Here is a 27,047-nt window from a genome sequence, read left to right as displayed (position 1 = left end):
CTAACCATGGCCTTTACCTAAACATCCACAAAAGTTCAGAAGCACCTAATTGTATGTGAGCAGTTGTCACCCACACCTTACGTATGAAAATCATTATTGGGGGTTTTGTTCTGAATTTGGAATGCTGAAACAGGGGAGATCTTACCTGTGCAAGTCAAAATGTTGCTGAGGGTATGTTGGTGGTGTCTTGTCTGTTGCTTCTTTTGAGACATCCTGGGAAAGGGACTCCATATTTGCTGTATTCTGCCGACTCCTGCAAGTGTCGGTAGATGCAGGGAGTTGTACAAAACTGCCTTGTTGCAGCCTGTGAATGAGTCTTGTTGAAATTTCTTGAATGTGCTTACTGACTTGAAGAGGTTAATGTGTCAGTTTCATATGTTGAAAATAACTCTGCTTGTTGTCATCAACTGGTTTTATTGTAATTAATATTTGATACTTGGTTCAGATGTTAACACTGGATGCCTTGCATCTACTGAATCACAGAATCACAGAATTATTATCAAGATTGGAAAAGACCTAAAAGATCATCCAGTCCAACCATCACCAATACTTCTCAGCTAAATCATATCCCTCAACACAACATCCAAACGTTTCTTGAACACCCCCATGGTCGGTGACTCCACCACCTCCCTGGGCAGTGCATTCCAGTGCCTGACTACCCTTTCCGAGAAGTAATATTTCCTAATGTCCAGCCTGAATCTCCCCTGGTGCAGCTTGAAACCATTACCTCTAGTTCTGTCACTGTCTACACGAGAGAAAAGGCCGACCCCTAGCTCACTACAACCTCCCTTCAGGAAGTTATAGAGAGCTATAAGGTCTCCCCTGAGCCTCCTCTTCTCCAGACTGAACAATCCCAGCTCCCTCAGCCGCTCCTCATAAGGCCTGTGCTCCAGACCCCTCACCAGCTTCGTAGCCCTCCTCTGAACACGTTCCAGGGCCTCAATGTCTTTCTTGCAGTGAGGGGCCCAAAACTGAACACAGTACTCGAGGTGTGGCCTCACCAGTGCCGAGTACAGGGGGACAATTACCTCCCTGTTCCTGCTAGTAACACTGGTTTTGATGGAAGCCAGGATGCCGTTGGCCTTCTTGGCCACCCGGGCACACTGTCGGCTCATGCTCAGCGGAGCATCAATCAGTACCCCCAGGTCCGTTTCCTCCACACAGTCCTCCAGCCACTCCGCCCCAAGCCGATAGCGCTGCCTGGGGTTGTTGTGGCCGAAGTGCAGGACTCGGCATTTGGTCTTGTTGAACCTCATCCCATTGGCTTCAGCCCAGCTCTCCAGCCTGTCCAGATCCCTCTGTAGGGCCTCGCTACCCCCAGGCAGATCCACACTCCCAGCCAATTTGGTGTCATCTGCGAACTTACTGAGGGTGCACTCAATGCCCTCATTGAGTGCACTCAATTGCCCTACTGTATGTGATTGCATTCCTGTGAGCAACTGCTGTAAGGAAAAGGGTCTTTCAGGTCAGTTACTGACAGTGTTTAGGGATGTGACTAACAAAACAAAAACAAACCCACTGTTTGAATATTTATTGGAATAATAAACAATGCTATTTTGGTTTTTATTTATTCTCAGGAAATATAATGTTAGTAGTATTAGCAAGTATAAATCTAGTAACAAAAGCAGGCAATAACATTTTTTAAGAATGACAATATCTGAGACTTTGAGCATTTTGTTTTGATTTTGAGAAAATTGTATCATGGTATAATGTAGGTGGTTATATGGCAATTTATTCCATATGAGGAAGAGTATTGCTTTAAAATTGGGCACCTCCCCATCTCCCCATACCATCTCCATAAGGCAGGCTTTTCCAGCATTTGAATAGAACAGTGCTTTTTTTCCATCACTAATATTTGGGTTATCCAAAAAGTTTGAACCAAATGCAAATATAAATCCTCTGTGAATCAATAGCTTTTTGGGGCCTGTGATACTGGAGTCAGCACTTTGATACAAGATGGTAGTCGATGTTCCAACAAATCTATGTTTTAAAGCATAAAGGGAGCACAAGGGGAGAATAGGAGAACATTAGGCAGTGTTATAATATGATAAGTAATAATTATTTTGCCTTTTTTTTAAGTATCGTGGAAAAAAGTTCAGGAACTGTTCTGATCTTTGTTTGGGATACTTGGTAGAAGCAGACTCTTCATTTTACTACTTTAAGAGGTAACTGTTTCTAGTGACTTCAGTTTCAGCAGTTGCCTTGGTCTAGGCAGTGAGGCAGCAGTCTGAAAGATTTTCAGTTCTAATGTAATAAGTGTGCTTCTGAAGAAGAAACTTCTTGTTAACAAAGAAGGTGGCATACCATATAAAACATTGCCCTAGGTGTGTACTGTGTACGGGACTCCATGGCTGCATTTTCTGTTACGCAGATGATAAACGTTACGTGTGAAAATTGACTGGAGTTTGCCATAACTTGACCCCATAGACAGGACTGTCCTCTTGCTCTTATAGGAATTTCTTGTCTTAAAAAGTTGGTAGTAAAGAGAGAGATCAGTGTGCTCTTTCTGGCAGAAGACTGACAATAACTTTAAGTTATTTAAGTGAGCTTTTGGGAGGACTTGGCCCTGTAAGAGCAAAGCTGATGAATTTCAGTACTGCTTTGGGAATAATTAGAGTTGCAGGAGGGGCCCTCTATGCTCTCCCACAGCCGTTGCAGCAAAAATATTCTCTCTAAAATTTCAAAGTGCGGTAACATCTTCAAGTGGAAATGGATATTCCGTCATGCTATGTTGGCAGGTTTAATGAACTGAGAAAGTGAATCTGCTGGGAAGTTGAGAAATTAAGGTGATGAGCTACTTGAAAATCTCCTTTTAAATTAACTCAGTTCTAACAAATCTATAAAAAGGCCATTATACTTCAGCTCATAAGTGTAATATGTATGCCAGTTCATTAGTAAACTATGACACTAAGCTAGCAATTGAGGCCCTCACGGCACGTAGGAGTATGAGGTACAACCAGTACTTCCCAGATATGGCTTCTCTTGGCCATGTGTCCCTTTAGCAGAGTTGGTCGTTTACTGTGAGTTGGCCATGACCAACCAAGTGGATTGGGCTTTACTACTGCTATCATGAGGATGAGAGGAAAAAAAAAATGCCTGTATGAAGAACCTCCCCCCCACCCCCATCTTATTTAATGTTTTATTGTTGAGTGAACAGCAAACACACTTCTTCAGTTTGAGTGGCTATGGCAATATCCTAGCAGTACGTATCATGGGATAGCCTTGTCTCCCAGCACCTTTTGTTTATCAAAACATAAATCAGAAGTGCAGTTGGTAGGGGAAGTCATTAAGTTATCTCCATAGACTGTAAAGTCCTTTCTGCTGAGCGTCCTGTTTCTGTGAGCTTGCTGGGATATGCAGTGACTGCTTACTGAACTGCTGCCATCAGAATAAAAAATGAGAAAGACCATGTATCACCATGGCCTTTTCACTTATGTTCTTGCCATTGAGATGCTGTGGATAAAGACTAGAATACAGAGGGTAAGAGAATCTAAGGAAGTCCAATGGTTAGAGCACTGGTTTGGGAGACCTAAGTTTCGTACCCTGCTCTGCCTCAGTCATTGTTATGAGCCCAAGTTAATTGCTTAATCCTGTAAGGCCAAAGTTCTTTCTGAAATAAAGACAGCTAATAATGCCTGGGATTGAGACTGAACACTAAAGATTGTGACATGCTAATATATTGTTGTAATGGAAACCGCATTATTGTCCTAAGTCTGTGAGATTGTTATTTGAGTAAATGTGTTATGGCATGGCAGTCAAATAATACGTGAAGAAATATACTAACGTATCAGTAAGTGCTCATTTTAGCAATGGTAGAAAATGTAGAAAATATATATATATATATATATATATTTTTTGACCCTTTATTTGCTGCAAAGTGTTGTGGTTATAAATGCAATCATGCCATTTTGCTCCCTGTCTTCAACCACTTATAATTCTTTGTAAAATTCACAGTGGAGGTGAAAGCTTTCTATGCTTGTGCCTTATCCAAGGGAAATTTGTACTAAATTAAAAGGTTTTTGAAAAAAAATCAGACTAAACTCTGGAAAGCAGAATAAGAATAAAAGCTTCCTTTTTCTTGTTAACAATATTATTGTGAACTTTTAAAAATATCTGATGATGGCAAGAAATTATTCTTTATTTTAGAGAAGTTTCTTTGACTTTTCTAATTAAGCATTGGTAAGATTTGATAGTTATGACTTGTGAAAATAGTTCATAAAATTAATCTTTCCCTGCCTCATCCCCCTCCTCCCCCAAGTGCCAATGTAATATATGACTTTGTCTATTCACTTTTGGGAAGACACTATCTATGCATACTTATAAGTAGCAAGAACTGAGAACATAAGTAAAAAAAAGTCAGGTTCAGAGGTCTGTCCATATAGAATTTCTTGGAATTTCATTCTTAGATATGTTAAACATTTGAAAGTGCTGTTGGAGGCATCATGAATTACAGCTAGCTTGACACCAAGTCCTTAGAGTGTTTCAGACATGTTTGAGATAATGGTTTTAATGTAGGTAACTGGAAATGAAACAAAAATTACAAGGGGCTACAAACATGCTTCTAAGTTACAGAAAGAGGATGTGAAACTTAAGAAATAAAATAATGTAAAGATGTTTTTCCTCATTGTTTTGAGTGTTTGTTGAAATTTAAGACTTAACAGGGTGGTTTTGATTATGTGAATTAGGTGTGTTTAAGTAATAGTGTTTGTGTGCTTTAAAAAAAACAAAAACAAACTTCTGGAGTAATTTCCTTAAATATAGAGAAAATGGACAACAGCAGGGTTGTGTTCTGCCCTGAAGTGTTATACATATCATGCTGTAGGATGTTATGAAGCTGTTCTCACATTCATAACCCCCATTCCTTTTGCTGATTCTCTGCATCGGGTGTATGCAACCTGCAGCCAATGTCTAACACCCTACCTGTGTAATCAGTGAAAACCCTTATGCCATACTGCTAAATGCAAGTTTGTCTGTTTAGCTTGATGTTATGTCCTCACGCTTTCTAGTTGTACTTTTTTTTTTTTTTTTAAGGGTGGGTTTATTTAAATTTTTACCATTGAATTCTCTAATGCTTGTCCCTTGACTTTCAGGACAGTGGTCTTATTTTGAATCTTGGACCCTTATGCCTGTCAGCTGTACTGTCAGCACTAACTGCACTTGCTTTTGGGATGGAGCCTTCCTTGTCCTGTGGCGATTGCTGTCCCATGTAGCCCAGACTGCCCTCAGTGACGCTCAGCAAGGTACTCCTGGGCTCCAGTAGGAACTAAATAGGGAGCAAGGGTATGTCCAGTCTGCTTCCCACCAGTCTGCTGCTTGAGATACTTTCATCTAGAGCTGCTCTGAGTACAACAGGAGGTGCAAGGATGAGAGATAGAAAGCCCTGACTGAACCTTTCCCTTCACCACTATCTCCTCATGCTCTGTGAGGACTAGTTTACTTCCCATAGGGAGGATGGCATCTTCCTGAAGTTAAACCACTTAAGAACCTCTAAAAAGGTGGAATCAGGGGCTTCTTTCCCATTGCCCAAAGCATGTAGGCCTTTTGTGTCTAGCGCTTGAAGTAAAGCTTTGGGAAAAAAAAAATTAAAAAAAAAAAAAAATCAGTGTTTTGGCTTTCTGTGTGGGAAAATCTGTGTGTGCCTTGCTGATTAGCCTGCTTGGTCAGACACCCGTCTGGAGCAAAAAGTCAGACTGAAGGACGGTGGGAGGGAGGCTTTGGCTCCATCAGTCCCTTTCTGTCTGCAGCTCTCAGGAATGCTGAGAAATCATATGCAGCATTGTTCCCCCTGGCGTATTCTCATGTGCTTTGTCCAGCCTGGCAGTAAGCAATTCAAGTGACAGGCATCCAGCTCTCCCTTGGGAGGCACAAAATAGTTCAGCCATCACTGTTGGGAGGAGAATGACATTCCAAGGAAATGAGGGGAATCTGCTTGAAAACAGCAGCAATGTGAAGGAGCTGCTAGATGCTACTGTCGGGGTTTACTAGTCTGAGCCAGAGACCAACTTTGCAGTTTTGTACCTGCTGACAGTGGCATTGACTTAGAGCCTTATATAAATTTCTGTTTTGTATTGTAATTTGCTTCCATTTTGATTCTGAGTATCCAGTATTTGTATATGTATGGTAGAGAGATGCTTTAGTATAGGAGAAACACAGAAGAGAGAGTGGGACTTGAATTCTTGTCATGATGCAAGGGGATTAGACTAGTTGAGAGGCTTCTTAGGCAACTGGAAAAGGTCCCTGAGCACACTGTGGGTGTGATGCTTTGTGAATTACTGCTTTTAAGCATCCTGGTTCTATGCTTTTTAATACTAGATGTGTGTTGCTAGATCATCTGGCAGTATGAATGTGATCCTGATCCACAGGACCAATTTGTCAGTGTTTATATTAGACTAGGTAGAGCACATAGTAGGATTTTATGCTGGTACTTTATGCCTTGTATCGCTTGTAGGAGCAGACTGTACCTGATCCAACATAAAAATCTTCAAGAGAAGTTTACCCTTTTATAGCATTTTAGTATATCTGAACGTGACAGACAAAACTGGCACCCTTGTTTTGCACTGTGTAGCTGGGGTGTTTTCTGATATAATGGAAAATACCCTAAAACTTGCTTTGCTGCCTCACAGGATAGTAGTCTTGTGAGTCTGTTGGTATCGCCCACTCTAGTCCCTCACAACTTCATATGCTCTTGACTATACACTACCAAGCCACCCATGTGTATTCATGGTCATTTTAATTAATCAGATCATTCCTCTCACTATCAGCATCCTGATAACTTATCCATACTGAGGAGTTCAATCTGTTAGACTCCCAATCTGGTGTTACTGCCAATCTTGGCTGGTCCAAGGAGTGCTTAAGAATCATTCTCTTCTGTTTCTCTGCTGCTGCAGGTGAGCTGTTGGTAGCGTAGGATTGAGCAACGAAAACTTGAATAGAGGAATACAAGTAAACCTTTGGAATTTTGTGGTTTCTCTTGAATAAAAGTAAAGTGCACTCTGATTTCATTACTTTGAAGCTGATTCATGCACTTCTCATCTCCTGCTCTCAACACTCCTTTCTGTATTATCTAAAACAGAAGGAATAGCATACTTGAAATCCCTGCAGCAGTAGCTTTTCTTTGGCAATGGCTAAAACAAGGCATGACCAAGGCCTGCTTTCACTGACAGTTCGATTTCCCTGGACAGAACCCTTGTTGAGCTTTTAATTATCAAGTTATCTATGTCTGTTTTCTTTTTCTGAGAATGCAGCAGTTGCTAGACTGGATCTGACTCAAGGTCTTGTATTCTGTATCTGACAGTGGCTAGCACCAGATGTCTCTGAACTGACTGGGCTCTGCAGCAGCAGGTGCAAGCTAATCTACCCCTACACTAAGTTTTGATTAAATGAAATACACTGAGACGATTCTCCTTAAATAGCAGCAATGCTCAAGAGGTCTTGTGTCCTTTTGTCATGGAACACTGGAAAAATTTTGCACTGAAGTGAAAACCTCTTGAAATAATTTGCTTTTATCTATTTTTTAATTTCATTCATACTGTGCATAAAAATCCTTTCTGGATTAAGGTGTAACATGGAGTGATGGTTTAATACCATTAGGTAGGTGGCAGTCCCTGAAGCTAATGGCACTGAGTGAGCTCAGTAAGGAATTTACAGCTGAAGAACAGATCTAGAGGCTTGTAGCACAGTGGTTTTTACTCCACCTTTTCCCTTTTATCTTCTTTCAATCTAATTGCATCAATCCATGTTTGGTACTGAGCAGAACTGGGGTGCAGGGCATGAATTGATTTTTGTGTATGTGGCTTCTTGACAAAACCTCTGCTGCTGCTAACTATTCAGGTAAGCCATAGAAAACTGGGATGTTCATTGTCCCAGAAGATAAGGTTTACTGGTCCAAATCTGTGTCATTTAGTAGCAGAATAGATGAGATCTCTCCTCTGTCAGTCTTAAGTGAAAGCCATCATTAATGCAGCAGTTGCCAGCTATTGCTGCTTGATTCCTAGTGAGACATTCTGGCATGATGACAGGTTGGGAAGGCATGCTAGTCTCAGTAGCCAATGTGTGATCCACAGCGGAGGGGGTTGATATTTTAGTGGTGATTTCCTGAAAGATACACCCTGTCAGCTGTGGTGTATAGTGAATACTCTTTATGTGAATATACATCAAGGTCATCATCAAAGCTGAGGATATGAGGCCTGGTAATCTGGATTAAAAACAGTCATAGGAGAACCTCCCTTAATGTGTGATTGAGGGAGGGACAAGGAGAGGGATGATTTTTTTTTTTTTTTGTATAGGTTTCTCCTAATAGGAGTCAGTTCAGTTCTGATACCCTCTTCCAGGGTTAGGATGTGTCCAGTCAGATCTCTAAGAGTAATAGTCCCAGTATTTTTATGTTCTGCCAGACCTGTTGTCCTGTTCCAAAATCTAATTGCTAATTGGAATCAATATGAACTAGATAATAGCTTTCAACTGAAGCTTTCTACATCACTAGAAGAGGATGAGCCTCAGAAAATGCAGGGGAGTATATCCTCAGAAAAAAAATAGGGGAGGCAACTTCTGCTTGTGGGTCTAGAAAAGGTTGTTTGTACAGGTTTGGACTGGAATGGAATTTGAATCCATGCAAATGAACTGGAAAGCCTGAGACATACAGTAATTGAGGTCCAGCTTAGAATACAGGGAGGAGATGTAAGTTTATACCATAACTTTGCCCATTGCAGCCCTCAATATAACAATACTCATAGCTATTTAGTCTACACTCGGTGTTGCAGACATTAACACCACATCAGCAGTATCAGGTTTACATTTGCAAGCCAAATATTCTGTCATTTGTGCAGCATGTCAAGAATGGCATAGAATCAGTTCAGACCCTAAATAAGCCATGCAAATGTTTTTTTCTGTTACTACTGCTGACATTTCTCTACCTACTGCAATACATGAGTGGCAGCTTCAAAGAAGCCATTCTATTTCTACAAATAGATGTTTGCTTAGTGTTAGAGAGCCTCTTTTTTTTTCTTTGGTTTGTCCAAAACAAAGGAAAAGCTTCCTCATGTAACTTCTGCAAGCACAAGCAGAGGGTGTATAAAAGCGTATGTGAAGTCTCTGATGCCTTCCTCGTGTAGAGGAGGGTTTTCTGTGCAGGAAAGTACAGTACGGAAGACTGTATTTGGGAGGGTGGAATCCAAATGTTGCCTTACAGGTCCTTGCTCTTGGCAGAAGGTGAGATCTGACTGTCTTTAGAGCGAAAAAAAATCTTTATTGCCTTTCATGGATTTGGAAGAATAGTTAGAGTTAGTGTCAGAAAGTGGCAACTGCTCAAGGGACCTGTCTTCTACTACTTGGTCACTTATTCTCCCCTTTGCATTCTTCCTCCAATGCATCAAACACAACTTTACTTCTTTACTCCTTATGCATAATTCAAGCTCTCCTGTCAAAGGTCTCGGCACCTATGTTTTCTCATCTTTACGTGATGAGCTCTCTTAAAAATAAGAGGAAAATGAAATGACTGAATATAATCCCTCCTCAGTGCTGTTCTGTTGTAATCACAAAGTCTATTCTCTTTTCCAGGTAAACAATTTGTTCTGCTCTTAATATTAGGATAGAGCTATGTGGTCACTGGCTATCAAGTTAATGCATCTTAAATTTTCATCCTCCATGGAGGTATGATAACTTATGGATGTACCTCTATCTGGTGGAAATGCAAAGTAAACTATATTAGCTGAAGAATATGCAATGATGTGTTAGTGCATCTCCCTTAAAAATGGACACTTCTAGATAAGGGCTAGTAACTCCTGAAGATGTGCAAATAGATGGTCTGAACACAACTTCAGTGTTTTCATTTTGTTCTTGTGTGCGCACTGCAAGAGCTGCCTCTGTTCTTGTCTGTTTCTTTGAGGCAAAGACCTTCAGTTTGGTTTTATAGTAATTGCTCAGTGATATGAGGGCACAGAGATTATACTCCAATACAGAAGAAAGTAATCATATTCATTTAAATGTGCAGGAGATATTCCCAAAAAGTAGACACTGCTTTTGAATGGGCTCACTATCCTCAGTGATAGTCTGTATTATTCTGCTTTCTTTGGAAGTCGCTTTCAAGCAGGGAGCCTGTTTGGATTGCTTTGACTGGGGATAGCCTGTTTGGATTCCTGTTATCCTTTTGTTCTCGGGGAAGCCAAGGTCAATAACCATGATGCTCCTCTAGAACTGCTGCTTATTGAAATGAAGCACAGTTTAAGAACAGTATGTAAATTCTGTTCATCCAAACTGTCCCCCTAGGATGGGGATAGTTGAAGGGGCAGCACAAGTTGTTTTGCATATAAAACGTCTTCAGCCCTTGACAACACTGACAGTCTTGTAAAGGACTTTCAGAGCAAAGTCAGACAGGTGCTGTGAGGTAGTGCTTGGTGTTGTATGTCCATCTACTCACAGTATACTAATGTAGGTAGGTTGTTGCTAACTGCTGATCCCCTTTGCCTTCACAGTTGGATCTGGGGGGGGGGGGGGGGGCAGGAAACAAACAAAACCAACAACAACAAATAATTCTCAGTTCCTAGTATCTGGTCACTTAAAATGTATGGACTGCTTTCACTTTAGTTTCTCTAACTTCTTAATCAGTTATTGCATCTGGGTAATTTCAAGTGCAATGTGAGTGCTAATTAACTGTTATTTTATTGATATTATTCTAATAGACTGACTGAATGATGTATATGTAAATAGCTATTGTCATGATTAATTGGGCAGACCTGGTAGTGCTTCATGATCAGAGGGCTGAGGCTGCTGATTTCTGGCAGTGATTTTTTTTTTTTTTTTTTTAGCATCCATGATGAGGAGGTGAAATTTTGGTGTTGAAACCCTAGCTCTTTGCTTGTTATTGCCTTGAAAAAGCTAAAAACAAATGTTATGATCAAGATGGGTTGAATAGAATTTATTTAAAGTATTAATTGTTTAACTGCAAGTTGAAGCTCTATCTGTAGCTATTCTAGGAAGCAAACTTTCTTAGCAATACTTGTCAATGGGTATGCATCCTCCTTCTGCTGTGTATTTGATGGTGGGTTTGTGGGTAGAGAGCACCAGCACAGCATGCACTACTTGAAAGGGATGACTTGCCAGGTTTACTCAAAATCCAGTGAGCCTTCATCAAAAGGATTCTCTGAGAGTATAGATGTAGCATTACTTAAGGACCCTAGTTGTTACCTAAAGCCCCATCATGCTTAGCAGAGATGCCAAGGAAGCATGCCATTAATAAAGGGGAAATGACTGTGTAAATAAAACAAAAAATTAAATGCTAGAGAGAAATGGATGAATGCTTCTGCAGATGCTAGTATACTTCATAAACTTCATAACTCTACAAGTTAAGACTTTTAGCCCAAATTAGGTCAAAAAGAAGTGTTGAAGAAAAGACATGTAGGAAAGGATAACTATGTTGTATATGAACTTTTCACCTCAGTATCCAAAACTGACTACAAGCTCTGGGCCAAAATAGTTAAGCTAGTCAGAGAAATATAAAAATTGTGCTAAAGGCTAGAGCTAGTAAGTCCAGAATGACAAGTTAGGAAGTCATATGACCATGAAAAAAGAGCTCTACCCTGATGTACTGTTCCTGTGATGTTAAATTCCTGTTTCCCCTGAGGTTCCCTCCTGCAGTAGTTTAAAATCTTTCTAGGCTTCATCTGTTATTTCTAACAGACTTAGTTTATATGCATATTAGGACATATGCAAATGTTCAGGTGTTACTTGCTCACTACATTGGGAGTCAGCAACTGCAGCAGTACAGCTCTTCCTGACATTATGCTTGTCTGCATCCTTAAGGACAGGTCTTACCTTTCTGTAGGACCTAGATCTTCCTAGATATCTCTCATGGCTGTCTGGGTTTGAAATTTCTGACCTTAAGGAAGAGTAGCATCAAAGTGTTTCATTTGTGCATGACTCTCATGCTGTTTGCTTGTACTGAAGCCTTCCTACACACTGTGTGAGAATGTAAGGTCTATGACTGTAATGACATTCCAGTCTTATGGGGAGACCTCTAGATTAACAATTTGAATATTAAGTGTCTAACCATTAAATAAAGGAAGGAAAGCATGAAGTGGTTATACCTGTGGTATTCTATTCTTGTCTGCTTTATTTAATTCTTTCATTGGACTTTGATGGTTAACTCAAAATTCTGTATCCAGCTAATGGTCTTCCTTGGGTTATTTGCATCGGATGGCTTGTTTTCACTTTAATACTTGTTTGAAAAACATTTTAAAGGAAATTGAGTGTTATAATAATGCTTTTTGGAAGAAAAATTTCACACATAGCGTGAAGCCTGTAAACTGTAGACAGTAGAATAAAATTGTTGTAATTAGAAGTAACATATTTTTAGTTTGTTCTCGAGCATGTGATACGCTAAGACTAGACTATATCTGGGAGATGAATTTTATTTTCAGTCTCTTTGCCTGACTGAACCATTCATAGACTGTTTAAAGCTGCAGTTGCTTAAAGATATGTCTGTCCCTGCAATGATACCCTTGTTTGCTAATCCTAGTTCTCAAGGACATATTGGATTAGCTTGAATAATGAATGCATCTAATTGAGGGGAGTTGACATTGGCTAATGCAAAATAGGGTTGGGAAGAGTGAGTGTAATGTTACCTTTTAGAGGACATACTAATTTTTCTTTTGAAATGTATGTCATGAAGGACCATTACTGCAGAAGTTACTATGCCGTGGTTCTTAAAATCCCATTCTCTGAGACATCATGGATGCTGAGGCTGGATTAGGTTAATCGATTGCTTGGCAACAGAGTGAGCAAAGACTGATGGTTGTACTCTGGTCTGTTCTCTGCAGCTGCATGTAGAGAATGGCCTTTGGTCCCCATTTCCTGCCTTTCTAACATCTTTACTCAGCTGCTGCTTTTTTTCTGTATAGGTAAATCTCGCTCCTGCTAAAGAGATGAAAGCTTACAAGAGGATGAACTTTATGTGATAGTGAGTACTATTTACAAACACAGTTGTGCGGGGGCATATAGGAATATCAAAGGAGGTGGCTGGAAACTGGTATCAGCACTTCAAGTGATGCAAATGTCGCTATTACAAATGAAAAGAAAGAGGTAGTAGAGAGCCCCTGTTTTGTTTCGTAACTGTTTTTCTTCTGTGTTGACCCAGCAATGTGTGCCAGCTCATGCTGGGTCAGTGTTTATTGAACGTATTTAAGGTTTTTCTTTCTTTTCTTTTTTTTTTTTTTCTTTAAGGAAGAAAGTAAGTCTTTTGCCACAAGAGGGAGAGCATGAGAAGCGCCAGAGAGAGGAAACTGCATTGTGACAGTTTTGCTCATACCTTCATTTTAGGCCCCACAAAGGGATAAGGAGATTTTTGGAGCTGGACCACACTTATTATGCTCGTACTTACTGGAAAGCACAGATGCTGGAGAAGGGGAAAAGTCTAGCTAATCCTTGCCTAATCGGTGTTGCCTAGGGATTCTTGCATGAGTTGTGATTATATCTCAGCTTGAGATGTAAATCATAAGATTTTTATGAATCAAACTTGCAGACTAATTTATTCAGCAAGTCAGTCATAGTGCTGGAGTTGGGGCTTGGAGCCCAGGGAAGAAATAATGTCACTGGTTAGAATTCATCTTTGCTTGTGTCTGGTTGGCACTCTATTGCTAAACCCATTTGACTAAATGGATATTGATTCTTAGTTAATTCACTATCCAACCAAGTCATGCTGATATACTTTTAATGGACTCTGACTTCACTTATGCTGAAGGGCTACATCTATGTAACTGCATTGATTTTTATGTCAATTTAGTTAAATCTGTGTAAAAGTGAGTATTGACAAGCTCTAAGTGTTCCATAATGGGATTTTTGTATTGGAAGCTAGTTCTCATATCAGTTCAGGTCTTATCCCATGTTCAACTTTCACCCGGTCTTCGGTTATAACATTTTCTGGGTTTATTTTTTTAATTTTGTAAAATCCTCCACAAGAGTGATTGTGTGCTAACACTGTAAGAATCAGCACTTCCAAGTCAAGAAATAGCTAGCCTAAATCTGCTTTTTTGTTTTGTTTTCTTCTCTTTGCTGTAGATGTGTCACTATAATAGATGTCTCAATCACCTAGTCGTTTTATCTTATAGCATTCTTTTTTTTCTTTTATTTTTCCTTTGATAATAAGTTTGACACATACTTTCCAATCTCTTAGTATTGTGATTAACTTGTAGAGTCCATGAAAGACATCTGCAGAAGTTAATTGCACACACTGCTTAGCTCATCTGAGGTTGGTGGAAAGCAAAGTTAGCAAGTAGATCTTCTGGGAATGTGTATATTTGTGTGTGGCAGGTTCGCATTGTGGATGGTGCATGACACAGAGCAGAGCAATATGAGTTTCCACTCCTGGCTCTGATGCCTACTGTGTGACTGTGAACAACACACCGCTCCCTTTGCCTGCAATTCCCTGCCTGCCTGTTCTCTAGTCTGTTATGATGATAAACTCTGCAGGGCATGGACCGTCTCTTGTGGTCTAAAAAAAGCCACTCACATCCTCATTAGCTACCACTCCCTCTTTAGACTATTTTTAGTTGTTGTTTGTCTCACCTAGTTGTTACTTCTGTCTTGTAGACAGTGCAGACTGCCAGCTGCATGTTTAGACAGCACCTAGCACTTTGCAGCCCAGACTTAGTGAACATCTTCAGTCACTACAGTGACTCTTTCTGCCACAGCTCTCTATTTTATAGTGGTATGACACAATGGAGTTCTGATATGGCTAAAATTTTAACTGTGGCATCTGTGTCAACTGTTTCAGCGGTGATGTTATCAGCCATTCCTCTGTGCATCTCAGGTATTGGGTTCATAAACTGTGTTGAGAGAGGCAAAGTTTGAGGCACAGTCTGAGGGGGCAAATTGTACAGTAGCAGTGGCATGTAAACGAGCAACTTGAATTCAGTTGTTTCCTGAAAACTGAGAGGGGAAAAAAATCCACTTTCTTTAGCCAAAGTAAAATCTTCACAGTTTAGGCAGGCATATTAATTTAGGACATTTCACCCTGTGTTTACAGCTTTTTAAAACTGTCAGGACAGCCTGAGGTTTCAAAAAGATTAATCCAGGGATGCCAAGCATACACCACACAGGCCAGAACATTCCCCTCCTATCCTGTTTGTTGGTGGTTCTTTAGATGTGGGCAGGAAGTGGGTCAAGGACTGGAGGGGTTAGTCTGGCAGTCCTGTCCCTGCTGTGCTCCTACCCAGAGGCTTCATAGGTTTTTCCCAGCATGTGAATAACGTAAACCTTTCAGGTGAATAAAATTCTAACTCCTATGCATGCAATAAGGACACATCTGGTGATGTGTTGGAAAGTGGAGTCAAATGCAGGTGTTCCCTGCATACCTGCGCATCCCATCATGAGATGTCACCTATCCTTACGTTGTGTGACACCTACTTGTCATGTGATAGATCTCTAATGACATGAGAGAGGGGGGTACAATGCTTAAGGGCTTCTAGAAGAGGTGATTCATCCCATACCAGGTGAATGGTTGAGCACCACTGACTTGCTGTGTTTGTGTTTTGGTTTTAGAACAGGCACAGGGAGGCTGCAAACCTCGGGTGGTTCCCATGCTAAACAACTGGGCAGATAGGAGACCACTATGACTCCTGGCTGCTGCCCTTGCTTCTCTGAGCTCACCACGTGCTCAGCAACTGTAGTGCTGCAAACTGAGCTTCATAGTGGAATTAGTTTTGCGAGGTAAGGAGCATGTGAATAAAGAAAATGGTGTCATGGCTTTGAGGTGCAGATGAGAAGCAGCCTGTGCTTCATAAGCTGAAGTCGGTAATACTCCTCCATTTGAATTATGAACATCTACTCCAAATAGGCTTGCTACTTTTTTTTTTTTTATGTGGAAACAGCTGCCCATTCTTATGTGGGCTTATGGGAAAATTCAGTATTTGTCTAATTAGAAATAATTCTGAAACTATTTAGGTAGCTACACCCATTCAAAGGGCAGACTGACAGCCAAGGCGGTAGCGGGGAATTGTGCTAAAGACCATGAAAAATTCCAGCTGTGGGCAAATGTAGGAGAGGAGTCTCTAGGTACCCAAGTGCTGCCCCTTTTCAGCTATTGTTTCTTTCACAGCTGTGGGAATGCTTAAAAATTACAGATGTCTAGGGAGGAAGAGAAAAAAGATCAGAGACTTTCAAGTCTTTGGCTGAAAGCCAGATACCTTGCTGAGGGCAGAGATTCAGCATTGCAACTGCAGCCATGAGAGAGAGATGCAGAAATGATTGGGATTTATTTTTAAAGTGTACTTAATTCCAAGTTTCTTTCTCAGAATATGAAGCCTTTGTTGGCATGCTGAGGCCCAGCCTGTCCTTTGTCACTCTCCTGGCCCTGACCTGATCTGTCTCATTCATTTCCCTCAGCTGTTATTAATAGAGATCACTTAGTTTTTTCTTTCTCTTTCTTTCAGCTATTTCCACTCCACTTTTGTGCTTGAGAAGCTTGAGACAGCTGAGATGGAAGTGAGGAAGCTGATGTGGATAGAGGGGTTAGGTTGCTATTGCCAGGAGACATTTGCCTGCCAGATTCTAATCTCATTGCTGCACCTACATCATGGGGAGCTTTTAGGGACTTGCTTGCAACAAGTGTGGTTAGCAAATGAGAGAACTCAAACTGGCCTTCCTTAGGTGTTAATTTGAAATGCTCAGCCCATATAACTGCTGTTCTTTTCGGTGCAGTTATCCTTTTGGGTGTTGCAGTTGGGAGCAGGGGATATCCATAGCATGTGAACTGTCATAGCTAGGATTTCCCTCTGTGCATCCAAAGAATATCGAAGTTTAGTTTGTCGTCAAAAAGAACATTATCATCAGAGTTGGATTAAGGGAAAGAATTGTAAAGACTGAAATTACTCAGTGGACTGCTGCAAGTCCAGGAAATTGTTTGTGTTAAAAAAAATGGGGGAGACAATTTTAACTTCATTTTTTAAATTATTTTCCGTATCTCTGAGTGAGAATTCTATGGGTGATTTTTTTCACCCAGAAGGGACAGATTTCAGATTAATAGAGAGGCTTTTTTGTTGATCCAGAATTGATTATGGGATTGGAGAGGATTGTTCTGATGAAAAATATGAAACTGTCTTTTGGTATGTCCTGGATCTGTTACTGTGATGCTGTCTACCTGTAAATCCTTGAAAATCTCTGGATTCAGTGCATGGATGACTGACATCTATGGATGTGGTTTCCTAGATCATTCAGAGTGGCTGTTACTGTTATCCTTAGATCACTACTGGTGAGGCTCTATAAATAACATTAAAAGCCTAGCCCCAGGAGGATGGAAGCGCGTGAGACCTAGGGTGTGGATCCATTGTGGACTACCTGTGGCTGGCTGCATGCTCACGCTTCCTGCTGAGAGGTATCTTGACACTCTGAACTTCAAGCTCCTAAAGTGGTCCATGAAGCTTATCGGGGGCAGCCTTGTTGCTTCTTGGCTATTCGCTATTCCTGTGCTGGGTTGCTGAAGTTGAGAGATCCTCTATCGCCACACCTATGGGAATGGAAAGTTTTTGTTTTATCAGCTGCCCTGAACAGTATCTGAGCATTAAAGAGGCTTAGGATAAAATAGTGTATTTAGTTCTCAACAAATACTAACATTCATCCCCCTATATTTTAAATAGTTTCTAAGAAGATCCAGAGACTTCCTACTATTTGTAACTTAATGAGAAATTAAGTTTTAGTGCTATTTGGGCAGAAATGTTAACTGCCTCGTTAGCTTCTGTGGTAATGGCCTGTGGGACATTGTCCATGTAGGCAGTATAGGTAGCAAGTGTTTACCACTCACCTATAAACACAGTAATTTGTGTATCTTAGAAGGACCACTCCGTCCTGGCTCAGAGGAGTACAGTGTTCAAAACAGCTCTTAAAATGGAAATATATTTCTATATAAAGTTAAAAATAGACATCTATATTTTACATAAACATGTCACAATCCCAAGCACAAATACAGGTTGGATGGAGAATGGATTGAGGGCAGCCCTGAGGAGGAGGACTTGGGAGTGCTGGTGGACGAGAAGCTCAACATGAGCAGGCAATGCGCCCTTGCAGCCCGGAAAGCCAACTGTATCCTGGGCTGCATCAAGAGGAGCATGGCCAGTGGGTCGAGGGAGGTGATTCTCCCCTTCTATTCTGCCCTGGTGAGACCCCACCTGGAGTACTGTGTCCAGCTCTGGAGGCCCCAACATAAGAAGGTTGTGGACCCATTGGAGCGAGTCCAGAGGAGGGCCATGAAGCTGATAAGAGGGCAGGAGCACCTCTCCTATGAGAACAGGCTGAGAGAGTTGGGGCTGTTCAGCCTGGAGAAGAGGAGGCTCTGGGGAGACCTTACAGCAGCCTTCTAGTACCTGGAGGGGGCTTATAAGAAAGCTGAGGAGAAAGTCTTTAGCAGGGCCTGTTGTGATAGGATGAGGGGTAGTGGTTTTAAAATAGAAGGAGGTAGATTCAGAGTGGACATAAAGGAAAAAAAAAATTACAATGAGGGTGGTGGAACACTGGAACAGGTTGCCCAGAGAGGTGGTGGATGACACATCCCTGGAAGTGTTCAAGGCCAGATTGAATGGGGCTCTAAGCAACCTGCTCTAGTTGGAAATGCCACTGCTCCTCGCAGGGGAGTTGGACTAGATGACTTTTAAATGTTCCTTCCAACCCTAATTATTCTATGATTCTTTGTAAGTGAGAGGGATGAAAGGAATTGACTGTAAGGGTATTTAACTGAGATTAGACATAATGGCAGCCAAATAAGATTAGGGATAAATTCTATTAAAGAAAGTTTTGAGGGACAGAGAAGTTAAAAAACAAAACAAAACAAAAAAAAAACCAACCCCCCCCCCCCAAAAAAAAAAACCCAACCCTCATTCAATGAAGTCACAGACATCAGTAGTCAATTTTTTGATTTACACTGCATTTCCCTACTGTACAAGGATATTGGGAAGGCAGAATCCACAATGAGATGTGTAGATGGAATAAGGCTGCTAGAATATGAGACCAGAGTAGATTTGATCTTAAACCAGCAGTGAGAAGGTGAGTCGGTCTCTTTAACTATAACTCAAGAGACTATCTTGCTTTTACTAGGAAAACCAGATTTGTTTCTTACACTACATTGATTTGTTAATATTGTAGGAATTGAGCCTTTGAGGTTCATTTTTGCCATAACCATGCAAGTGGTGCGTGTATGTTGTAATGAACAGTTTTAATAAAGTTGATTAGGAAGTGTGTGTACCTCACTGCCAATAACACTGATCCAACTGGAGAGGCTATAGAGACAAGCAGCTGTTGTTGTGGCTTCTAGCAAGGGTTCCCTGCAGACAGGGAGCAGATGGGAGGTGAGGGAGGCATCTGTAAAAGCAGAAAAGGAAGCAGGGAGTTGGGGGAAAAATGGATTCTACATTGAATCATTATTGTTCTGTTGTTTTCCCGTATAAGCCCAATATACCACCCCAGTTGCTTATGGTGGGAGAGATTTTGCAGTAACTAAAGGTCCAAACAGGCCCATGGAAGGGCCAGCTGGCCCTATCTCCTTATAACTTTGCCCTTTGGTGTGCCATGTTGTTGGCTTTCAGATCACTTTGTATTTTTTTTTCCTGACTTACTCTTAGCAGCATGGCCTTGTGATGTTTTCACAACCCTTCTACTAAGTTCTAGATCACCTGCTTTTTTTTTCTGCTCACTTTCTTGTTTTGAAGCTATGCAGTACTGTAGGGAAAATTCTTCAGAGAGACATAATACACTATTCAGGATGAGGGTCAACCTGAATTGTTCCTACTGTATATTTTCCATGGCTTGAGACTTGCATAATATTTTCTGTCTTATTTCTGGGTAGCATTGTAGACATTAATGCTGAGGTTCACTTATCAGATCACATTGCAGAAGATGCTATCTTACATTATAAACGGGTAGGTTACAGGGAATCTCAGAGAAATGGGAAATGTGTGCCAGTGCAGGACAGCAAGGTTTATACCTGCTGGTGACAACTCCAAAACAGCCTGTCTGGTTGAATAGCAACTTTGCACACTCAAAAGCAGTAGTTTATGAAAAAAACTACATGGTATATGTGAAGGAAGAAGGGGTAGAATTGGTTCTAGAGTCACATATGTAATTGTGACAGCCTTGCCAAACTGTTCTCATAAGCCTGCGTGTAGGCTGTATAGTAACAGAACAGCTAGTAATAATTTTACTATAACCTTACTTTTTCATAGATTCTAGTCACCTAGTAATTTTGTTGAAAACTAAAACTTTGACAGTAATCTGCTTTTCATAGAAATTAGGCTTTTTACAATTTTAGTAAAATCACTTAATTCAGATGAGAGTGGCAGGGGCAGTCCTGGCCATGAGGGTGGGAAGGTGTTCAGCTGGGCATACAGCAGGTGAGTGTATGACAACATGTAAGTTCAGAGGTATGTAATGTGTGGGACTGATGATGTGAGGTCTCTTATTTTGCAGCTCAAACCATACTTTCTTTACTGTTTTTATAGCATATAAATTCCTTCGTAATTAGCCATTCCCTGTCATCTCTCATTGTTGCCAGGATTCATTTTTCCATAACGTACACATTGTTTCCACATAATACACTGGTTTTAATCTCCTATAGTTATTTCTGCATTTGTAACCTATCAAGGATTCTTTGCTCTGCTTCTGTCACTGCAGTTTGCAACACTTCTACTATTTTCACATGCTCTCACACTTTTCTAGTCACAGATCTTTATGAAAATATTGAACACTAAATAAAACATTACAAGATGTGTTCCTTAGGGAGACAGAACTGTTGGATGCCTCTAAATGGAGTAGATCTTAATGCAAATGAAAATCTAGGCACAAGAGCTGGAGCACAGCTAAGACTAGAGCCTCATAGTGCGTGTATTGTCAGGAGAGATTTAACATGTACTGAAGAGTCGACAGTCTGAAGCTGTTTCAAGAATTTAACATGATTTCAGAGCTGTTAGTACCAAAGATGTAGCCATGTGATACAAAGCCCTGTTCTGATATAAATTCATTTTGATGTTTCCAATTTATGAAAAAGAAAAACAAAACAAAACAAAAAGAAAACCCAAAAGACACACTCCCCCAGCCTGTAAACCAGCAAGCTTTGTTTTGACTCATATGGTCTGCTTATATCATTCCAATTTCATGTTGGATTAGGTATCTTTTCTCCTGTAGCTGGCATAAAGCTGATGTAAACTCTCTATTGTTTGCTTTCGCTAACTTGACAGAAATGTGATTGTGCCCGTGCCTGGTCTAGCTCAGTCATGCCTTATTAAGTGATTTGGTAGATTAGAGCCAGCATTAATTGTTGTGGAACCTCTGCCATGTTAGGCAAGACAGAAATGAGAAGTTGTCATCTTCACTATTTTATATATGGGAAGCTACAGCAAAGGGAACAAAACCATGGTCCAGTTCAGAGCAGAACTGGCCTCCTCTCTCTGAGTTTCCTATTCTGCTACTGGGTATTGCATTTGCCTTCTCAAGTTTAGTACACTGTGCTGTTATAATGCCTTTTGAGGAGCCCTTCTGGGTTTTGAGTCCTATGGCAGTGTTCATGTTTCAGACAACTTGAGTTACTGCAGTAAGGAATTTGGGAGCCATAGGATATGGTACTGTAACAAAATCCAAGCATGTTGCCCCTGCTGCACTTCTTTGCTTGTTTTACTGTCTCATTTTAGCAACCCAGTCTATTCTGCCTGGAATATTTTGCCCTTTATAAACCAATGCTGTCTCTGAAATCCATCATTTACCCATCTTCTGTTGATTAGTCCTCTTCCTATTACTTATATTTTTGCTTGGAGGAGTGTATCTCAGGCCAGTGATTATATGGACTATTCCTCTTTCTTTTTTGCCTGCTTGTAAAATATAGATTATGATAATGTTAAGCTTTATAGTTAGCTAGAAACTTTGCACTTAATGATAACATAAGCTTGATTCCAGTATTCAAAGTCAGCCCCTGATTGTCCTTTCAGGTAGAGTTAGTGCCAGGTGTAGAACAGTTTGGTGTCCACCCAGCAAACACACTGTTGCATGCACAAGGTTATTACAGCAAAATTAGGAAGCCTAGTTATTACAAGCATGGTATGAGGTCCTGCAGGTCCAACTAGCAATCTTAGCTCTGTTTTGTCAGGTCCTGGATGGAGTGGGCCAAGTGCCAGGTAGATCTTCCAGAGTTCCCAGACTGGGAATTAGCCACTGGCCTTAAGGAAGGGCTGTAGAGAAAAGTGCTGAGGAAGAAGGTAGAGAACAGCAGGAAAGATCTGAAAGGTCATTCAGATGAAGTGGCACATAAGAAGGCTCTATCTCCTGCTCACATTTCCATTTCAGAAGGGTTAGTTGCAGAGATGTTCTCCCTTCCCCAGCTCCCCTTCCTATATGAACCAGTCAGACTCTTAGCAGAATTCACTTGACTCCCTTCCACCAGGACAGAAGAACTTGGGCAGCCATCAGGACTAGGTTGGGGTGGCGGATCGGTCCCAGGTAAGGCAGCCCTTATTGCTCAGGGTGAGCTGGCCAGCTTGCGAGACACAGGCAACCCTTTGCAAAGCAGTTGTGTTTTGGCAAAGTTACAGGCAACTGAAGGAGTCTTACGATGAATAATGCTGGGCAGCTGTAAGAGGAAGCAATATTTCCAGCTTGGCAATAATGTAAAATGCTGTGTTTGAACATGAGTTGAAGACAACGAAGTTGGGCAATGTCAGTTGTAAACCCCACTTTTTTTGCTAAGTGGATTACCATGATATGGCTGCTCAGGCTTGCTGGTCTGATCCAGAGCAATATTTGTTGCCTGCTCCTCTTGTGGCAGCGCTGTGGACAGTTTCAGGAAAGATGGCTGTAGCAGAGCAATGGCTTCTGTAGTGACTTCTTGACCATGTGTAGTGGATAGGCGGTGCATGGCAGCATGTCTGTTGTGCGCTGTCAGCTGCTGTACAGTGAGGCATCTTGTTCAATGTGTATCAAAATAGGAAGTCTCAGCTAATGTGCTGCCGCTGTTGCTCTAATTAGTGTAACGAAAAAGATCTAAGGAGACAAGATGACTCCAGCAAGTTTTCTCACACTGCTTGGTTGTAGCAGCCTGTGCCTAAAATAGCCATGTATGGATCAAAGCTGTGAGTGCTAGGACTGAAAATGCAGGCATCCTAGTGTTGTACTCTGAAACCACACTGTACACATATACTGTAGGAATGGGGAAGAAATAGCAGAGCAAAAAAACCTAGATGAAGAGGATACGTCTTGTTTCCATTCTTCACCTCAACACCAGCGAGGTGCTAGTATCCTGGGGAAGATCACACTCTCCTTGACAGTTCTACAACCTGAAATGCAAGAATAAGGTGCTATTAATGTTATTCCTCATTTGCCCACTTTTACTGAGGGTCTAGCTTCTCCAGTGAAAAGTGCATTAGTCATCATCGCTGTGTGTTGGTATTGAATATCAGAAGCTTTTCCTACGTTTATTGTGCTTGTTGGGGACTGTTTTGGTTCCACTTTCACTCACCTGCTGTCCTGTGTATACAACTCCTCAACAAGAAAATAGAAGATATAAAAGTAGTTTATAAAAAACATAAAACAAGAACTGGCAACACAACAACAATGCAAAAAATTAACAACAAACCCACCCAGTTACCTGAATTCCCCATGCTGCCCTCCACACTTTTTTTGCAGGTATGGTGCTCATCAGACAAAAGTCAGTATAGTACTACTGACTGGAGTAGAACAATGCTACCTGGAAGGCTGAGCTTGTTAGCGGGCTGCCTCCTTCATCTGCAAATTTACAATCTGTTCTGGTTTTTGTGCCCCAAGCCTCACCTGAGTCCCATAGGAGCATGTGATAGAACAGGATGTGCTAGAGGTTTGTTGACAGCTTTGCGTTCATTTAAAAATTAGAGAAAATACCTTCAGTTATGCCATTAGAGATGCTTTGTTTCTGACAATGACTTCAGTAACCAATTTCCTATGGTTATCTGTCCATTTTTGTTCAACAGAGATGTGCTCTTCTGTAAAAAAAAAAAAACAAAAAACCAAAAAAAAACAGATTTAGGACTTTGATCATGTTCTTGATCTCCGCTACTCTGTTGCAACAATCCCCAAAAGGGACATACCAAAATTAAGAGCAACAGGAATAATTGCAGGTGTTTGCATAGCTTCGATGAACGAAGAAACAGCCTAGATCTTGAGAAGACATGACTGAAAGATGGGTACAATAGAATTGCATATAACTCTGAACAGTATGGACAAAACAAAAGGGAATAATTAATTATTCAGGACTTTTCATAACACAGCAGCTAGCATTGCTTAAATGATCAGAATTCCTGTTTTCGAAATGAACAAAAGTTCCCAATTAAATTGCATCGCTCATTTTACTATAGTTTATTATAGGAGCTAAAATCTAAATGGCTTCAGAAAGGGATTAGACACTCATAGGACAAGTCTGTTGTTAGCTGTTACATATAGCTGTAACATACATATGTCTGTATGCCATATACAACAGCAAAAAAAACCCCAGTCTCTCCTTGTACTTTTTCTGTTCCTTCTCCCTATAGATCCAACTCTTATCTGACTGATTATGACTATTCTTCTGTTTTATAGTTTTATTTCTTTGTTTTAACTAAAGTCTCAAGTTTGTATAATGTTCTGAAACTTTTTTAGCTTGTAGCATTGCGGGGTGTATGATATACTCTGAACTAAACAACTTGTGTACCACTGATACTGGGGATTGGACTTGTGAATCAGTGTGATCCAGGCTGGGTCCAGTTTTCCAGTATGTTAAGCCCATGGGATCTAACCCTTTTGAGCAAGTGCTGTATAGCCTAAAATGTGTGAGGCTTTTGGATACCCCCTGCTCCGATCCTTCCTCCATCCTCAGACTGAGTCCTCCTCCCTCCCTGCCCTGGGGTTGCATTATGTGCTTGATATAAGCTGTTGGTGCCTTGTTATCACATCTAATCGATAATGATTTATCTGTCTAAATGCTTAGTTTTCAGTCTTTGAAGGAGTACTGTAGTAGCAAAACACCATTTTTGGCAGCTGGAGACAGCAGTTGTCCCCACTCTAAAATGGCAATTGTCATGGTGCAGCTAGTGACTTATGGTGACGGGGGGCTGAGTGTGTTACCTGGGTGTTTGTGTGCAAATGATTAGTCACAAATCATCTTAATCTGTTAGATGAGGATATTTGCATCACCATTACTGGGTTTCAGAGTTAACATCTAAATTCATGGCTCTTCAAATGTGTTTGAGTGTGTATCACTGCATTGGTTTCAGGTATGTTGGGATGATTTTCTGCCGTGCAATGAGGGAGAGGAACTTGGAGCAGTTAGATTGCAGTTTAAAGCAAAATGGTAGTGAATTTGCATAGGACATCAAGCCTAACATCCAGCATATTCACTATGAAGGATGGAGAGGCTATGTTTCACTCCCTAGGGACAAATGAGTAAAGCGAAGTAATGCAAACTCAGAGTAGCCACACCTATGGACTATGTATGGACCTGTGTACAGTAGAGGAGTGATGAGGATGCTGACAGCTCTTATCAATGAGGCCAGTGGTGTGAAACATTTAGCTGGTGGCTGTAAATGGATCAAAGCTGTTCAGAGCACAGTGTGTGCCAATGTCTCCTCCTCTCCATTTCCTACTCCACTGGGAAAGGAGCTGTCCGAGTCCTTGTAACACTGTCAGCTGCAGGGCCTTTTCTGAACAAAGCAGAACTCTCAGGGCTTAATCTAGATACCACTGAAAAAAAAAAGTAAAAGGCTTTCTTGTTACTGTTTGGGGTGGTTTCTATTTTTATTTTTTTATTACTTACCTACATTTTTTTTTCCTAGGAAAGTAATTATCTCAGGGGAGAAAATCTGGGGAAAGATAGTGGTTTAGGTTTCCTGGGGAAAATCAGACAGAGAAGTTCAAATTACTTCTCAGCAAAGCAACAACAAAAAAAATTCATTTTGGGTCATCCCAAGACAGTTTATTGTCTTCCAAACCAAATGTTTTTCGTTTATTTTTACACTTACTGCTTTTGCATAAGCTTTTTTTTTTTCTGTAGATCAGCTTTTAGGCGAGAACATGTTTATCAGGAAAAATATTGAAATACTTTATACAAAATGTAATATTTTGAGAGGTTTTAATTTAGGCCAAACCCATTTGCACTGAATTAAAAAAATTCCAATCTTCTTGAAATACAGCTTCTATTTCTTCTGGCTCTGTTCTGTTTCAGAGATGCTTCTGTGGGTAGCAGTGTAGTTAGATTACTCTAGTTGCATCAGTCTGAAGCCAAAAGTACATTATAAACTCTTTACTGGTCAAGGGTGAAAACAGATGTGCTCTTTGGCCAACAAAGCTGCCTTAGCAAATACACTGCCAATGCAGTTAGGTGTGTTACCTGTCTTCACATGAGTTGGTTTTTTTTTTTTTTTTTTGTTCAGTGTGAACTACAGGATGTGTTATGGGAGCAGATCTGCAGCTTTGTTAGTCTAAGCTGAAGGTGTACTAGAATGATGCTTCAGTCTGTGTACTGATGTCCCTCTAGCATCTCTGGAAAAGCTCTTAGTATAAATCTAGCCCTGGAGCTCAGTTAACAGACTTAAAGCTCCCAGCTGTGATTGTGCTGAGGAAAGAAATGGAGCCAGATCCTCAGCTGAGGATAAATTAGGCTTTGCTGACATCATTAGAACTGATTGAGCTCTACCTGCTGAGAATTTGGCCCAGTATCATGACTCTGTTTTTTTTCTCCTGCTGCACCTTGAAATACAGGCAGTTTTTGTTTGATTGAATAGACATTGTTGCAATTGCCAGCTCTGAAGAGGAGATGTTTGCCTACTGTCAGCTCTGGCTGAGAGAAAGGTAGAACAGAAAATTAACTGTTGAGTCGCTGCTCTGAGGAGTCATCATCCAAACAGAAGGGATCCTCCTGGCCAGAGTGCAGGACTAAAGGGGTGTGCAGGTCACAGGCAAGCAGCAGTGTAACCCTTAAAGAAGGCACATCCTTGGTTTAGGAGTCTGATGGGAACCTGCACTATTTCTGTTTCCTCACATTTTTCATGAAAGAGAAGTTCTGTCTCAGCCTCTGCTCAATG

General features: G+C 40.9%; 1 protein-coding gene across 1 annotated transcript in view; it reads left to right on the top strand.

The window, feature by feature from the left end:
* ARHGAP22 (Rho GTPase activating protein 22) overlaps positions 1-27,047 on the top strand; it is a 125,837-nt gene that overhangs the window by 33,427 nt on the left and 65,363 nt on the right. Inside the window, exon 2 of the mRNA XM_086751969.1 lies at positions 12,894-12,952. The gene's annotated coding sequence lies outside the window, so the exon portion shown is untranslated. The remainder of the gene's footprint in view (positions 1-12,893; positions 12,953-27,047) is intronic.

Source organism: Chlamydotis macqueenii, chromosome 7 (assembly GCF_036417535.1).
Source record: "Chlamydotis macqueenii isolate bChlMac1 chromosome 7, bChlMac1.mat, whole genome shotgun sequence".
Lineage (NCBI taxonomy): Eukaryota > Metazoa > Chordata > Aves > Otidiformes > Otididae > Chlamydotis > Chlamydotis macqueenii.
The sequence above is the reverse complement of the archived record's forward strand: the minus strand, read 5'-3'. Positions and strand labels throughout refer to the sequence as shown.